Source organism: Cottoperca gobio, chromosome 15 (genome assembly GCF_900634415.1).
Source record: "Cottoperca gobio chromosome 15, fCotGob3.1, whole genome shotgun sequence".
NCBI lineage: Eukaryota > Metazoa > Chordata > Actinopteri > Perciformes > Bovichtidae > Cottoperca > Cottoperca gobio.
In genome coordinates this window covers 2,368,852-2,388,116 of record NC_041369.1, presented here as the reverse complement: position 1 = coordinate 2,388,116, position 19,265 = coordinate 2,368,852, and positions in this window count along the sequence as shown.

The window sequence follows — 19,265 nt, the reverse complement described above, 5'->3', positions numbered from 1 at the left end:
AGGGGCACTTGATGGGAAGCACATTGCGTGCCGGTGTCCTCCAAACAGTGGGTCCATGTACTACAACTACAAAGGATTCTACTCCATTGTTCTGATGGCGCTTGTAGATGCGGATTACAAGTTCATCTGGGCAGATGTTGGTGGTGGGTATTTGCAATATGAATCACACAATTTATGATTGATGAATATGTGGTGTGGGCCTATAGTTATCTACTGTTTGAGGTAACACTTTTGTTATCCTGTATTTGCAGGTATGGGGTCAGCGTCAGACGCTCAGATCTACAACCACTGTGAGCTGAAGGAAGGCGCAGAGAATGGTACCATAGGTTTCCCTCCTATGCCCAACGGCACCCAGGATGTGCTCTACTTCTGGATCTGTGACGATGCCTTCGCCCTACACCACTACATGATGAAGCCGTACGGGCAGCGGGGTTTGACAAAGGAGGAAAGGATCTTTAACTACAGGCTTTCCCGTGCCAGGAGAGTAGTAGAGAATGCATTCGGCATCCTGTCAAACCGCTTCCAGGTCCTGCTGAATACCATGCAGCATCACCCGTCCACTGTGAAGCTCATCGTCACCACATGCGTCATCCTGCACAACATGATGAGGATGCGGCACCCACGGCTCCAGAACCAGCAGCTTGACCGTGCAGAGAACACTACCCACAATTATGTCCCAGGTGCATGGAGACTAGGCCAGAACCTAGAGGACACACAGACAGTGTCTAGACCACCCAACACTGCCTCCATGGATGGAAAAACACAGAGGGAGCTCATCAAACACTGGGTGAACTCACCAGGCGGTGCAGTTCCGTGGCAATACAGGATGATCTAGGACATGAACATTTTGACATGTTGACCACACACGTTTGTATGACAGTATTATGTATGAATAAAATATGAATATATCTATCTATTACGGTTATTATTATTATTATTTAGACAATGTCATTATATGTCTATATATTAACAGGAAGGAGACACTTATGCAATTTGGATTAACTGTAAAGGACACCACATTGAAGTCTGAACTACAAGCTACGTTTAATGTATGTATATGTTATGATGAACATATAAATGTAGAAGAGATTGGAATAGGTATTGGTGATACATTGACACTTTTAAATAATGAAAAGAAGGGATTACAGCCATTCAACAACTTTTATTACAATGAATTATTAAATTATAATGGCATATATACAATAATGGACCCCTGGCAACACCTGTACACACACAATCACTCATCCTCCCTGTTGTTGGGTGGTGGTGTGTTCATACCTGCAGACATTAGGGAGGCAAGCTCGCTCAATATCTTCAAAAGCAAGCTAAAAACATATCTTTTTACTTTAGCCTTTTAATAGTGATATTTTATATCTCTTTACTTTAGCCTTTTAATAGTGATATTTTATATCTCTTTACTTTAGCCTTTTAATGGTGATATTTTATATATCTTTATCTTAGCCTTTTAATGGTGCCACTTTAAACTAATTTAAATGATTTCATACATTTTTAAGCTTGGTTTTCCTGAAGGAGGATCACTTTGGGCTAATGGCTTGCAGCCCAAAATTAAACAAAAGGTGCCTGAGGCCATGTTTATCCACTGTTACGCACACAAATTGAACCTCGTACTGTTGCATTCAGCAAAATGCATCCCTGAGTGTAGAACCTTGTTTAAAACAGTTGAGGGTCTAGGAAAGTTTTTTAGTAGGTCTGTAAAGCGTACCCACTTACTGGATGATGTTGTGAAGCGATGTTTACCAAGAGCAGCGCCCACACGATGGAGTTCAAATTCTTGGCTGTTGCAGACAATAAGCATGTTTCAATCTGATCTGCGTGCTGTATTCCGTATTATGAGTGAAAATCCTGACAGTTGGGATAATGACGCATCAACATGCTTTTTAATTATGGCATATGAGGGCATTTTCAATGAAAGCGATGCACTTTTTAGAGTGGTGCAAAACAAAGTATTGGACATTGGATATTGTTGTGCGCGAATCCGCGACACAATTGGAGCTGTTGAACGCCTAAGACAGGAGTTTGACAGTTTCTATCAGCGATTTGAGCAGAAATGCGCCACTCTTGACACGCCTGACAGATAGTGGAAGAAAACTAAGTAAACAGTCGCTCAGAGATGAGAGGAGACGGATGTTTTATAACATTCTAGACAATGTCAGTGTTCAAATGAAAGCTAGGTTTGATCATTTCGGTGAGCTAGCTTTCCTTGGTTTGGTCGATTGTACAAAATGTAATGAAATGTCACAACATTTTGATGACACCAAACTGCAGAGCCTGTCAAAATATGCTAGGTTCTTTGACTTTGTCTCACTGAAGGCTGATCTCATCGGACTGTATAGCTCACAAACGGTGAGGAATGAATGAGGTCTGGTCTTTGGGCATTTTGACCGGGAAATAAATGGTATAAAGATGATTTTTACACCACATAAGCCAAATGTGCCATAGAACAACATATCAAAAATCCGCAAAAATCCCCTTTGGGGAAAATGTTTTATGAGTGTTTGAATATTTTGATGACGCCATCAGGACCACATCATCTCGTCATCGGTCTGTGACCTTCAGCAGTCACTGGATCGGTTCGCAGCCGAGTGTGAAGCGGTTGGGATGAGGATCAGCACCTCAAAATCTGAGGCCATGGCTCTCAGCAGGAAACCGGTGGATTTCCTACTCTGGGTAGGGAATGAGCCCTTACCCCAAGTGAAGGAGTTCAAGTACCTCGGGGTCTTGTTCGCGAGTGAGGGCACGATGGAGCGAGAGATTGGCCGGAGAATCGGAGCAGCGGGAGCGGTATTACATTCGCTTTACCGCACCGTTGTGACGAAAAGAGAGCTGAGCAAGAAGGCAAAGCTCTCGATTTTCCAGGCGATCTTCTTTCCTACCCTCACCTATGGTCATGAAGGCTGGGTCATGACCGAAAGAACGAGATCACGGGTCTCAGATGGGTGGATGGCGTCTCCCTTAGAGATAGGGTGAGAAACTCAGCCATCCGTGAGAGACTCGGAGTAGAGCCGCTGCTCCCTTGCATTGAAAGGAGCCAGTTGAGGTGGTTCGGGCATCTAGTAAGGATGCCACCTGAGCATAGGGAGATGCTCCAGGCATGTCCAGCTGGGAAGAGACCCCGGGGAAGACCCAGGACTCGGTGGAGAGATTATATCTCCTCACTGGCCTGGGAACGCCTCGGGATCCCCCAGTTGGAGCTGGTGGATGTGGCCCGGAGAAGGGAAGTTTGGGGTTCCTGCTGCCCCCACGACCCGACCCCGGATGGATGGATGGATGGATGGATGGATGAATATTTGAATTTTTTTGCATGTTTTTGTATGGAAAAGGTAAAAAAGAAAAGATTTTATGTCGACTTTTGACAGTTCATTCACCTTCATTGTAGAAAATACAAAGTCTAAGTTGCTGAAAATTGTTACTTTACTATGAACTATAATAGTCATTACCTCTGGTATAAGCACAATCCCCCCCACCCCTACTCCCCGGCAATGGTAGAGTCCCCTCAAAATTGTATAAGTGTGCTAAGGCCAAAAAATATAAATTAAAAAAGGTGCAAGTTTACTTTTAATTAAATACTGAAACACGATTTCTTCATTAGTGTCAACATTGTCTTCATCGTCAAGGGTAACCTCCTCTGCATTTTGACAACTTTCTCAGTCTCCACAGGCTGTTACACATTTCAGTCCATGTTTATGACAATAGCAACTGTTATTGCCACATGGATTTCTGGCAGAAAGTTTGCATTTACATCTGACAAATTTCAATAAGCTCTCTGGTGCTGCATCCAAGTCTGTCAGGACTGGTGTTAGTATGGTATCAGCAAGTTTCCAACCCCATTGCATCGGATCCATGTCATTGCTTGTGAGCTTCAACCAAAGTATGACTTGCAAATGAACCCGCAAACTGTAAAAATATGCTGCTCTTTTTGTAGGGGGAAGCTTCTGTGGATCAATTGGTGTTTTGCTTGTCGACACCATCTCCATGTATTTAGCGCACCTTAGACTGTTCAAAGAATCATCTGCTCTGCCTCCATATAAGATAACATATAACTGGATACCAGCTTTGCCAATCTGTTCCACTGTCGCCTCATCAAGAAGGATATCTGCTGCAATTCTTCTGATTGTTTTATCTTCTTCAAAATACTGGTTTTGCCATGCCCATATGTTTCAGAGGTGGTGTCGCAACCACTCCAACCACTTAGTTGGATATGATTCGGAATCATATTTCCTTTCTCTGATTTCAGCTTTTATGATATTTGCTGCAGCAGTTACTATTCGTTCTGCTTCATCGTCGATGTCTTCTTTCTTTTCTGAGTACCATTTGTCATTTATGATATACTTCGGCATGTTTCTAAAGCAGACAACGTTACTGCCCTAGCATTTCAAACCATTACATAATTCCTTGATCTGCTGGTCTCTCTTGACCCTTTTTATCTGTTGATGCTGCGCTGTAGTCATTAAATAGCATGAATCGTGAATAACAGTTGACGTGATAGACAGCCTCAGCCGTGACTAAGTCAATACATCCATGAAGACGATTTTGAACTTCAGCTGCCCATGAGTCCCCTCTCTTGTCACAGCACTGTAGAAGCTTTTCACGGAATGGGAGGGTTGCCACTGCGCATACTCAGGATGGCGAGTATCGACTGCTGCAGATTTACCACAAAACATGCAATCATCTTTCCAGTTGAATGGCAGCAAACTAAACCTCAATTTCTTCGCCGTGTAACCACCACCTTAGCTGAAAGCTGTGAAAGTCGGCTTGAACGTGGAAAGTCCAGCACTAAAGTGAAAAGTGTTTTTGAGAGACTACGTGATGAACTCAAGAAACAAATGACGAAGTGGCATCACAGTTTATTTCACCGGGGGAAACTGCGAAGGCTACAGAGGCATCATACAGGGTATCCCTTCTCATCGCAAAAACAGGTAAACCTCATTCGATAGGTGAGAATTTAGTCAAACCAGCTGCCAAGATCATGACTAATTTATTGTTTGGGGAGAAAGCAAGCGACAAAATTAACAGGGTCCCCCTCTCCAATGACACTGTCCAGCAGCGAATAACAGCCATGGCTGAAAATGTGAAAGATCAGCTGATCACATGTTTACGCCAAAGCCAGTTTTTCACACTGCAACTGGACGAGTCGACTGATATTGTGAATGAGGTAAATCTGCTGTGTTTTGTAACGTACATTTATGCTACATTTAATAATTAACTTGTGTTTATTGTTAAATCCCTGTTAAACTTGGACCTGCAACCATAGTGTTACAGTATTTTTATTTTTGAAAATCCACAGCACACAATGTAGGGCATTTTGTGTATCTTGCTGAGGGTAAGTTCACTCAGCAAGATACACAAAATGACACTCAGTAATAAATGTAGTCTACGTTTCATTTGATGTGTACAATCTATCAGCATTTACCGTTGTTGGAAAAATATACTTAAATAAACCCACGAAGTCAGGATCAAAATCAAATAAGAGTTTTAATCAATATTCTTGAAAGAAGGAGCAGAATTATACATAAAAAAAGATGTACAAACTCTCACACGTAAGCTTGTAAGACTGCTGTGTGCTGCTCAGAGGAGTGAATCCTCAACGGTCAGGAGGTAGTTCAGGTCAGTCCCTCTTTTGTTTACACAACATGGTGGTTTGCAGAAGAGACAGATGGTCTTCTTATCTGGAGTTAAATCGCATGTGAACGAAATGCTTGTAGAATCCGTCGTTCTATTTGTATTGTTGATTTAATAATGTGTGAAAGAGCGATATAGAGAAGGTCACATAAAGCTCATTATTAGGCTGTCATTTGTAATATATTGTTGGAGTGGTAAGCAGGCCTATTGTTTTTGGATATTTGGGGAGTTAGGTGGTCCATGAGTGTTTTTTTATTGGTTAGGTGGTCCTCGGTCTGAAAACGTTTGAGAAACACTGCTACAGAGCAATCTCTCTGTAAAGTCTCTACGACACTTTGTATGTACCAACACTTTGCCAATAGGCGTCATGCTAATACGTTCAGCGAAATAGTTGTTTAGATCTGATAGCCCACGTTTTTCACTGTAGCTGATAAGGCTCAATATGCCCTTTTTTGATACGGTTACTGATTGTTCTTCTTCAAAGCCTTGCTAACAGATAACACAGGAGTCTTCCTGAAAGACGGACATATTTTAGTAAGGGTGACCTTCGCCGATGTATGACCTACAGACAGTGAAAGTTAGAGGGAAGAATTATAGGTTATCACCTATTCACGGCTTTAACTACAACTTCTATCCATCTATCTTATGGGAGGCATCTATGGTGATATATGGATTACCTGATAGATCACTGTCTTCAATTTCATAGAAATCCTAAAAAAAACAAAAAAACTTCATGTTGGCACTAGGGGTAAAGTGATGAGATCACCAGTCAGTATATAACCTACAAATTACCAAAGAAATGACTACACGCAAAGCAACTGCAGAAAGTCACAAAATAACTAAAAAAGGAGCAAAACAGCCACAAAGAGACACAATGACTATAAACCGTATAAACCTGAAGTACATACAGTAGTTATAAAGTGTAATGCCTATACAGAATATATGGAATTCTATGAACACATACCAATTCCAGAATGTTAAGTGATGTCATAAAAAGAATTATCTCAAATACAAACACCAACAGAGAACTGTTCATTCCCCACAAACCCGCTGAACTGAGAGCATCAGAAAACTAACAGAGAGAGAAAGAGTATAAACCATGAACGAGACAATGATTGCAAGACAACACCTCCTTGCTGAAATGGAGCTTTCTAAAAGCGTGAGGAAACTGACCCTGGAGGAGAGAAGAGTGGAGGTCAGAAGACAAATGTACATTGAGCTGAAAGCAATGGAGATGAAGCGCAGACAAACAGTCGCTCTGGAGACCCTGTAGAAGTGTAAAAGGGACAGAGAGGAGAGAGAACAAGTGACAGAAAGAGCACTGAAAGAAACAATGGAGAAGACAAGCAGACAGGAGTTCCTGGAGGAAAAACAGCAGAGCCAACTGAAAACACAAAGGCTTCAGTGGCAACAGGTGATGCTCACAAGCCCCACTTGTAGTCTGAGTGCTCTGACAAAAGAGCAAGAGATTAAGCCAAGCTCTGCTGAGCTCTGCCCTCTGATGGGAGCCAAAGTCCACCCAGAGAGGCTGTCTTTGGCGGGCCCGTTTATGTGTACGGCCCGCGAGGGAATTCATAAATGCACAAAAAGTCTTATTTTTATTTTGCTGAGTGCTGCTTGAAAAAAAAAAAACAAGCGCCGCCCCCTTCAACCGCCACTGCTCGAAAGCATTAATGTTATTCCAAAGATACATAAATAAAACATGAATAAAATTAATCTGAATTAATGGTAAAACACTAACACTCTGGTCGGGACTTGGACCAGCAGCAGACGAGCTGCACTCTGGCTGCTCGTAGCAGCAGAGCTAACATCAGCAGAGCTAACATCAGCAGAGCTAACATCTGCAGAGCTAACATCTGCATCAATGCTGCTGATTCAGGCTGTGTGCCTTAAAAAAACACGGATATATCGCTCCATTTATAATTAATGTGTTGGATTTTTGACTTTTTTGCACTTTGTAGATCTCTCCTCTCCTTTCCTCCGCTCTGTCTCTGACTGGAGGTGTTTGCGAAACACAGCAGAGGAGAGAATGTGAATGCACAAAGCAACGCAGTAGACAAGGAAACGTGCACATAAATTAACATAAGCATTTAGTTTATTTAATAAAAGAGCATCTGTTCAATATGAAAAGTGACTTGTGATTTGGCACTATATTTATAATAATAAAAAAACAGAATTTCAGGAGGACTCAGACTTGTTCCTTTGTGCTCGTTTTCTGTTGGAACACTTAAGAGTGCAAATTGTTTCGCAGTTCTGAGGCTGCTGTGTTTAACACCAATTAAAGTTTGAATGTTTTTAAATAATATAATATTTATTATTATTTAGAAATGTAATTATGTAACTTCAATCTCAGAGAATTTGAGTTTTTATAATAACATAATATAACAGCCTAATAATGAGAACAATATTATACGAATTTAAATACAAAATTAATATAATCAATATGTAATATAAATAATAAATAATAAATAATAATAATCAGAATACTAATACAAATAGAATAATAATCAACAACCAGATAAAAAACATTAAATGTTTGTGATTCTGATGTTTATACCTGGAGGAATTATTGTGGACATATTATATTTATAATATAATAATAATAATATAGCACCTTTCATACAAGATTTGCAGCCCAAAGTGCTTCACAGCCAAAACATAACAATTAGTACAAGATTAGACAGAATAAGAGCATTTACAGTACAATAATCACAGTGTTGATGTAAATGAGTCTGAAGTACCATTATAAAAATAGCAGAATTAAAATAGTATAAAATAGCAGATAAAATGAAGTGTAAAACACAGAGAAAAGTTTCTGGTTGGAGACTACTTTCTCCTCCATCACATTTATTGAATGCTTGAAAGTAAACCCAGTTAATTTCCTGCTGTGGTTGATGTCATTGCTGCTCTCCTCCAGGTGGAGGCGGTGGAGGACAAACACACAGAAAGTGTTTTGTGAAGGTTTCCATGGGAACAATAAGATAAATGTTGAGTGAAGCTGCTGTAACATATAAAGACAGTGTAGTTGAGCGTGTGTTTGTAGAAGAGTATAAAGAGACTGGGTCCCGCTGTATTACTCAGGCTGCACTAAAGCGTCTGCTCACAGGCGCGAGCACACTACTGAGCGGCACGGGGGTCTTGACCTGCTCCGTCTCCGACCAGGGCCAGTACACCCTTCCTTAGACGACCTGCTGGTTCCGGGTTCCCCCAGGAGCAGCATATCGGTACCAATCTTAGTGCGGACACCCGATCAGCACAGTCCGCTGCAGCTCAGAGCTCCTGAGCTCAAACGCTCCGCCTTCCTCAGCCTCAACTTGGATTACAGGCGCGCGCCACCGCACCCGGCGAGAGACGTTATCATTCAGAGAGGTTTTGGGCTCTTGCTAAATTGACGTCATCAGGGAGCACGCTCCACGTGCAGCTGCAGAGTTGAAGGCTGATCAACATCTGTACAATTTTCCTAAAAGTTCCTCACTGATATTTCAGTAAAGATCACGTGTCTTTTAAAAACTGTGTGCGCAGTATGAGATTATTACCATCCTTATTTTCTGTTGTCTTGCATTTATACACAAAGGATGTTCTGCATCATGTCAGCAGTTTAAGAAGTTCTGTTTTTTTAATCCTACTTCTATGTTTATCAAACTATATTGATGTTTGTATGTTTGAATAAATTGGCAGTTTAATTTCATAAAACTTACAATATATAACGATAATTGTTTGGTTTTGTTATCAAGAGATGTAAGGCTCATTCTCATGTCTAAAAGTTTTATCATGAAGACTCTTTCACTTTTGGTGAAGTCTGAGAACTGGCTCAGTCTGGAAGTTTTACTTTAAATGCTGATTATTTATATTTCTAAGTTTGAACAACTTGTAATAAGTAAAATAATATGAGTTGGTATTTTTACAGTGTAGTGCATTAGTCTAGTTTAAAAATACCCATCACCATGGTTTATTGATCATTTTGAGCATTTCTCATAGAAACTAATAAGAACTGATGGTAAACTGGAATAAAATGATATCAAACATGAGAAATATTATGCAAGTCCTTGTGACTGAAATTAAGTGATGACTGCAGAGATTGATGGACTTCATGGAGCTTTGAGGAGGACAGTAGTTGGTGGTGAACCTGGAGGATGAAGAGGAGGAGTAAACATCTCTGATGCTCAGCTCTGGTAGAAGAATTATCTGCATGTCTCTTGATCAGCTCCTCGTAGATCTGGAAGTCTGAAGTCCACCAGGGCCTGGAGAGAAATCCACAAAGTAAATGTGTTTGAATTAGGGCTGTCAAAATACAGATTAATCGTGCTCTTAGATGCCCCTTGACCCTTTATGTCACCGACGCGGCGCGGCCACAGCAGCCTCGTCAACATGATGGAAGAGGATGAGAAAACGTTACTTGGCCCAGTGAATGGGAAGTTTACATTTAATAAACTCCCGGATGTAACTGTTGATGCTAGCTAGCACCAAATCAAATCAAATCAAATTTATTTGTATAGCCCAATATCACAAATTATACATTTGTCTCAGTGTGCTTTACAGACTGTACAGATTACGACACCCTCTGTCCTTAGATCCTCGCATCGCACAAGGAAAAACTTCCTAAAAGAAACCCCAAAATTAAAGGGGGAAAAATGGAAGAAACCTCAGGGAGAGCAACTGAGGAGGGATCCCTCTCCCAGGATGGACAGACGTGCAATAGATGTTGTGTGTACAGGATAAACAACATAGTACAAATACAACATTTGACAGAAATTATGTTGTGTTGAAAAAAAAAAAGAGAAAGTATGGATGAATCCAGGAAAATGTCAAAAAGGCTTCCCGGCGCAGCCACGATTCATGATCCTGACGTACATTTTATCAGTGGCAACCTGCCACATGAGAGACACAGAAACTCCGGGGATGATACCCCGGATGATGAGTTAGTAACATACATTTACATAAATACATACAGAAAGAGAGGGAGGAGAGAGGTGTAAGTCACCCGGCAGTCTAAGCCTATAGCAGCATAACTAGGGGCTGGTCCAAGGCAAACCTGAGCCAGCCCTAACTATAAGCTTTATCAAAGAGGAAGGTCTTTAGCCTGCTCTTAAATGTGGAGAGGGTGTCTGCCTCCCGAACACAAACTGGAAGCTGGTTCCACTGGAGAGGAGCTTGATGGCTGAAGGCTCTGCCTCCCATTGTGCTCTTAGAGACTCTAGGAACCACAAGTAACCCTGCTGTCTGGGAGCGTAATGCTCTAGTTGGTTTATAAGGTACTATGAGATCTTTAAGATATGCTGAAGCCTGACCATTAATTGCTTTGTAAGTCAGGAGAAGGATTTTGAATTATATTCTGTATTTTACCGGGAGCCAGTGCAGAGCAGCTAATACAGGAGTAATATGATCCCGTTTCCACCGCTGATGCTAAAGTGAGCGACCCGTCTCGTCATACATTTCAATCAGGCGTTCAGACGCAGAATGAGTCGATCTACCTGAGACACATTAACAACTCCATCATCAAATGTATTGCAACGGACTGCAGGTGGTAGAGGACAGGGGGCTAACGGAGGCTTTACACATGGCGTCAAATGATACAACTTTTAAAGATATTGTTTATTGTGCAATGAAAGATGTTATGCCAGATTTTAAATTGCACTTTATGTCAAACTGATGGTCTGTGTTGTCTAAGATCATTGATTGATATGCAATTAATTTAGATGAATTAATCACAAAGCATGTAATTAATTAGATTCATTTTTTTAATCGCTTGACAGCCCTAGTTTGAATATATCATACAGCACCAAACAGCAACTAAAAAGTTCCATTGCACTCACAGTCTCTTGTAGTAATATTTACATTCAGACGAAACATTTGAGTTTAGAACTCAAATATTATTCTTAGATGTTTTATTTAAAAGTTACAACATATCCCTGTTTTTACTTAATGACTTCTTATCGTGGGGAAATTCTGTCCTCCGGGCCAGAGATGAAGGTTTGGATCTCCTCCACAGACACTTCTTAAACTACTTAAACTGTTAAAATTCTAGTCTAACTCAGACTTTTAGCGTAATACTTGGTCAAAAAAGAAGATCACTGGAGAAGTTCAAAGTTAGATACAAGTGGAGTTTATTACACACGTAGTACATAACAAACTCTGAGTACCCAGCCAAGTAATGATCTGGCCCCCCTCTTTATACCTTAGTTCACATACTACTCTGAAGATGAGGATAAAAAGGTTTCCCATTTTCTCGTTGTTCAGTCCTCATACTAATAAATCAACCTGTTGTTTTCTCCCCTCCTCCCTCTGAATTAGCACCTGGAGTTTTCCTGACAGGCTTTTTAGAGGGTGTCTTTGGGTCTTTAGCATAGTTTAGGTCAGTCCTGTCCCTTTCATAGGCGCATGTCCCTCCTTATCTCATCCTCGATATGCTATGGGTCAGGCCTTCCCCCAGCTGTGTCTACAGATGCTGTGTTTTCACCACGAAGTTGATTATATTAAACATTTACACATTTCTAATGTATAAAAACATGTACTAGTAAAAACCTACTACAACAAAAACATGAACTAGTAAAAACCTATTACAACATTCTACATGCTTGATCATCTCAGACATGCTTTAAAAAGTCAGATTAATTAAAAATGCACCAACAGACACTGAGACAGTACCAAATGTCTCACACTGTTGAGCATCACACTGATAACTGTACCTTAACTGCAAAGCATTGTGGGAGGAAGAAGAGCTCTTTCTGGTGGATGAAGTTCAGCAGATAATGTAGGTTCATGTTGATGGCTGTATGTTCTGAGTTCACACAAAACTATTCCTGTGAGAAGAAGGTGTTGTACATTAAGTCCCCCAAGGTTCAGTTCTTGGCCCCCTCTTCATCCTGTACCCGTTCCACCCTTGGTCACATAATCCCCAGTCATGGTCTCCAATTTCACTGCTTTGCCAATGATATCCAGCTTCTCATCTCCACCAAGTCTATCTCCACCGCTACCCGTTGTATCCTGACAAACTGCATCACTGAAATAAAATCCTGGCTTCAAATCAATTTCCTAAAACTAAACTGTGATAAATCTGAAATCATCATCATTGGACCAAACACAGTCACCAAATACACCCACAACCTCACCATCAACATCGGCGGGTCCTCAGTTTCCACCTCCCCTCACATCCTACTGTAACAGCCTCCTCTATGGTTCACCCTCAAAAATCATCCAAAAACTCCAATACATCCAGAACTCCGCTGCCCGCCTACTGACCCACTCCCGGACCCGTACACAAATCCAGTACACAATCCTCCTCATGACCTACAAAGTCCTCCACAACCTGGCCCCCTCCTACCTGACTGACCTCCTCCACAGATACACTCCCACCTGCAGCCTCCGCTCTGCTGCTGCAAACCTCCTGTCCCCCCCATCTGGACCAAGCTCAGATCCTGGGGGGACACAGCCTTCTCCATCGCTGTTCCCACCCTCTGAAACTCTCTCCCTCAAACCCTCAGAGACTCCTCCTCACTCATCACATTCAAAACATCACTTAACCCTCTACGGTATGATGTTGCCTCTAGGCAACATACCAATTTTTGGCCTTTTACATTCACACAATACATGCCCAGGTATAATGCAATACTTTGAATAAGAGGCAGGACCATAAGGAACCAATTGCAGTGTTTACATTTGTCACATGTATCTCTGGGGGCCATCCTGAAGACCTGTTTTGCAGTGTCCCACAAGGATCTCTCCAGAAAAATAGTCTGAAAACGTAATTTCTTGCCTTTTTTCAGTCTGGAAAAAAATGTATTCACAATAATAGATGAGTAAAGCTTAATTTATAATAGTTTAATGTACTTTGGACTTGGATGAGTTTGGCTTGCCATATATTCCTGCCTCTTAAACAAGGAATGAATTAAAAACAACTGCACTTGAACTGAAAACACTTTTATATGTAGAGTAACATTTATACATGCAAAACATTTGACCTGAAAACTACGGTTTTGAAGCTGTGCTGGTGTTGGGTTGTGTATTATCACCACTACCGTGCTAACATGTGGCCTTGTAACATACTGAAGCTTTTTAAAACATAATTTCCCTTTTCTTCTGTCTCCTCTTCATCAGTCTCGTCCATCACCAGTATTACCAAGCTTATGTTTATTTGTCTTATTTGTATTCTAGGTTTGTGTTGTTCGGTCATTACCGTTTTGTTTTCAGTGGAGTTAACTCCCACTGAGCCTGTTCAATTGTCTGCAGGTTATTTTAAACATGCAAAATAAATTGTGTGTTTTAACTTAACCTTGAATTCTTTGGTTAATTATTATTTGTAAAGGTTAAACCAGGACCTGATTAACTGGCCAACACATTAACAAATATCTCTTTCCGTTAATTACACTCAATTCATACAAGAACTTGGGAATTTTACATAGTTTATGTTTCCTGGCTTGAAGCATTGCCAGGAACTTGATAACTCTTAGATGGATTACTTTTTTCCTTCACCATACAATGTTAACATTTGTGAGACGAGCATCAATATATTTCAACACATCTTAACCACTATTTATGTAAAACAGTAATCAGGACAACTTAAGGTTTTCACTTCAACTAAATTTTATTATGGTTTATACATCACACAAACAAAGAAACGCACTGTGGCGGTGGATTGTGGTTATGGCAGTTATACTTCACATAAAAGCAAAGAATTGAGAAACAAGATATAATCATTTCCAAATAAAATGCCAGTTTTACTCATAAGGAACAACAAAAGATGTTTATTGTACAGATGTGTAAGGTTACAGCTGAGCATATGAAAATAAATGTTTGATTATTTAATTTTCCATCAATATTACTTCATCTATTAAGTAAAGACAGTCACAGTCATGCTTACAAGATATTTTATTGAAAAACAGCTGAATTCTGAATAATTAAAACACAAATCAAACCTTAAAATATTATATATATAAAACAAATGAACAGTAAAGAACTATACAGTATACATATACAGTACACAGTGTATGCATAAACATAATACAATATGAATGCTGAAACAATTATCAATCAATATTCACTGCTTTCAGATTCTGGGATGTTATGATTGCTGCTATAATCTGAATAACTTTGTTTTTTTGACTGAATTTATTGAAAAATGTAGTTTATTAACATGAATACTTTGTAATATATTTTTTATTACAACAGCGTTGCACTCAGTGGGAGCAGTGATGCTTTGGACTGAAGGATGCTGCAGGTCAGGAGTAAGTTTGGTGGTTGAGATACGAAGGACATCACAGAGATGCTGTCGCTCATTTTGGTTTTCAGTGTGTTTGACCAAGATTATTTTGTGTGTGACTTCTTGTGATCATGAGATGAAAAAGACCTTCTTGAGATGAATCTGTTCAAACCAGATAATCATCATTCATATGAATGAGAATAAGGCTTCAGGCACTTTATTATGCATATGTCAAATGAATCACACCTTTACTCATAACACAGAGCTCAGTGACCTCTCAGGGTTCAAACTCTCCACGCTGAGACTGTTGGACATAAGCGGGGACGATTGTCTTTCAGCACCAGTTGGTATCTTTGCTTTTGCAAGAAAGAGAAAAACACAAGCTTCCTTTTTCTCAATTATATTTTTACATTTGTGTCTGTTATGCTCTGAAACATGACACTGAGTATTGATACTGTATTTACGGGGAAAATACCTTTTACTCAAAAATGTTTTGTCTTATAATAGTATTACAGTGTTTCCCCTAGATTTACGGCTTTGGAGGGGCGCTCACCGTGCGGGGGGGGGGGGGGGGGGGGTGGGTGGGTGCGTTCACGTGATTGCGTGCGGTTTCTATTTAGTTCTCCCCTCTCCTTTCTTCCGCTCTGTAGGTGTGTGCGCACGTGTGTGTGTGTCAGCTGCGAAGCCCCGCCCTTCGTAAAACGGAGCGAAGTAGAGAATGTGAATGCGCAAAGTAGACAGTACAAACTGAAACGTGGACATAAATTAGATCAATAGCATAAACGTTTAGTTTATTTAATAAAAGAGCATCTGTGAGTGTGAAAAGTGAGTTGTGAATAATGAAAATATATTTTAAAAATTATTTAAAAATTTTTAAAAAACACCTTGAATTTCAGGCAGGGCGCTGGGCTCCGTTGGCGGGGCGCGGCGCCCTGCCAAGACAATGGTAGGGGAAACATTGGTATTATGTTTAACTGTACATGGGTTAAGCATTTAGCAAATAAAGGGAAACTTAATACTTAATTTATGTAGCATTTTCTACGTAATGAAGTTTTATGACTTTTATAACATACAAAATACTTTTTTACGACATTTATATTATTTATTTATGACATACTATATCATGATATTTTATGGAATACTAAACTATGACATACTATACCAGGGGTTCTCAAAGCTTTGATGCTAAGTGCCAATTTAGGTTGCCAGTATATGATTTGGGGCTGAACAGGAAAATTACTTGCATAAAACAATATATACTTTCTATCTCACCGCAATTTGACACAGTCACCGAGTAGTTTATTAAATGTAAGCTCTTGAAAGTGAAAGTATTGAAATGGACCCCAGATGATTGGCCGCACTTTAAGAAATATGATATGACAGATTATTAATGATTTATATATATAGCCATCATAATGAGACAGACTTTACAAAATGTGTTTACAATTCAGGAACATTCTTGGGGAATAAATGGCTCAAATGTAAACAAAAATAATAATAATTATAAATATTATAGTTTTAATTTGTTTAAATAAGTTGAGCAATTGTCCTGAGGCTGCATCTTTAAAGCAATGTAAACAGTATTCAGTCAATGACAAAAGATTTCCTGCATTTATTTTAAACAGTGTACTGTAGCACCATTTTATAGACTTTCAAAATATAAGACAAGGTGTGAAATGAATAACAACATTTCAGTGATATTCCTTTTTATAAGCAAAGGGAAACGATTAAAAACTTTAGCGTATAACAAAATATTTTATATTATTAAACAAATCATTTTGTGTAACATCTCTCCATTAAGACAATCTCTACTTTTTAAATAAATAAAACATAATCTTGTTGAATACAATCATTTTGGTAAGTCATTATGCTAAGACACAAGCAGATGGTACATGATATTTATCTATGAAAGACATATGACTGGTTATATTGAATATGATATACAGTACAGATCATTAAATGCAACCTCTTTGTAAAAGAAATCCAGCCTGAAAGACTCAAATACTGTTAAAGATTTTAGCATGTCTCGGTCTGTTTGTTTATTGGTGTGATACCATCAATATCAAGGACATGGTTTTAAGTAGAGACATTTACAGCCCAGGAGAAAATAAAGAGATGATCAAAAACACAACAAAAAACATACCACAGTATCTTTTTTCTTTAAATGCATTTGCTGAGATCAAATGTATTCGTTACCACCGAAGGTTTCTTTATAAAAACTAAATAAGGAAGCTGCACAAACAGCACAAACGTTGCACAGATACGGTTTCTCTCCCGTGTGTGACCTCATATGGATCTTCAACGCTCCGCTCTTGTAGAACTTCTTGTCACACACGCTGCACCGGTACGTGGACTCTCCCGTGTGGATCATCATGTGTGTTTTCAGAGTCCCCCTCTGTCTGAATCCTTTCCCGCAGATGCTGCAGAGGAACGGTTTCTCCCCGTGTGGATCCTCATGTGAGCCATCATGTATTCTTTAAAGCTGAAGCTCTGACCGCACACGCTGCAGACGTACGGCTTCTCTCCCGTGTGGGTCCTCATGTGCATCTCCAGTTGTTTGTGGCCGTCAAAGTGTTTTCCACAAACTTCACAGTCGTTCGTCCGATTGTAAGTTTGCAAGTGAAGCCTCAAGCTGTGTTTGGACTCAAAACGTTTTCCCGCACACACCGCAAACATCTGTATCCTCCTCGTCTTCTAGCACATGCTTCAGAAACGAGGCTCTGTAGCAGAAAGACTTGCTACACACTTTACAGCGGGATTTCAGATGCTTTCAGAAGATCAATCCTTGTAATCCTTATTTTTAGGCTCTTTGTTCTTTGACTGATTGATAAACGAGGTCGGTCTTTGCTCTCATCTTTATCGCTGTCTCCATCGTCACTATCACTTCCTTCACTGTCCTTCCACTCCTCATCACTGTCACGGTGCGGTAAAGTGACTGTAATACCGCCCCTGCTGCTCCGATTCTCCGGCCAATCTCTCGCTCCATTGTCCCCTCACTCGCGAACAAGACCCCGAGGTACTTGAACTCCTTAAATTAAGTGCATCACAAACTCACTAGATTACACTCAAGGCTGCAAAGCCAATTGTGCCTATAAATGTAACAAGTGTGTCAAAGTTTCATAATGTTCATATAAATGGCAAAATCAATGCATCGCAGGGTCCTCAGTGCAATGCATCTATAGCTACTTTCACAGATTTGACTTTCATTTGTTGTGCAGTGTCTTAATAATTTATTGAATGGAGACACCTCAAAACCCACCTGTTTAAACTGGCCTACTCACTCTAAAACACAATCAACTTGTTATCACAGATTCTCCTTTCACTCCGTCACTCTGTCGTGTCTGTTTTATCTATGTCGGTTTGACTCATTTGTTTTCCGTTAACTGTTTAATTGTGTTTCTTTTAAATGCACTGTGATGCGACCTTGCGTGTCCTGAAAAGAGCCTCAAAATAAAATTTATTATTATTATTACTATTATTGAGTATTTCCATTTTTCTACTACTTTATACTTCTACTCCACTACATAACAAACAGAAATATTATACGTTTTACTCTACTTCATTTATTTGATAACTGTAGTTACTTTGCAGATTAGACTAGAATCAAAATATAAAATCAACAAATAAATGACGGCGTATCATTATTATGATTATGATTATGATTATTATGATTATTATGATTATTATGATGATTATTATTATTATTATAATAATAGATAAAGATAAAACTTTATTGATCTATTGGTCAAATTCACAAGCTACCCAGCAGTATATAGTAAATAAGCTCCACCTTCACCAGATGCAACATTAACTTGATGAACACATTAATGCATCAATAACTATAATTCAGTAACATAACACACATTATTCTGAAATGGGTCATTCTGAACAATAAGTATTTTATATATGTTGAATATGGTAAAATATCAGAGTACTTCTTCAACCCTTCAACACGAACCCCACTGCAAAATGATGTTAGTTTGCCTTTAGAAGCAAAGAAAAAAACAGCTGGCGAGGAAAGTCATAATAGAAATACAGTACATATTCACTATATGATTAATAGTTGACTTCGTTGTTAATAACACGTGTCTGTGTTTAATGTTTACATACCTGATGTGTGCAGCAGCACTGAAGATCTCCTCAGCAGCCGCCACCAGTCTCTCCGCCACCAGCGCCTTCACCAGGCCAGGAATGTAAACCTATATACCAAAAATGTCATAAATTGAAGATACATACACACTTGGTTATTCTTGTAACAATGCTACTGGGCTGCCTTCGTCAGGGGAGTGTTAGAGCTGACGAGTCCGGCTCCGACGAGGAGACCACTGTCACCACCAGGGTGTACTGCAGACGAGTCATACTCAAGGTGTGTAAGTCCTGCTGTGTGGACAGCTCAGGCAGAGTGAACCTGCACAAAGCTTTGAGACTC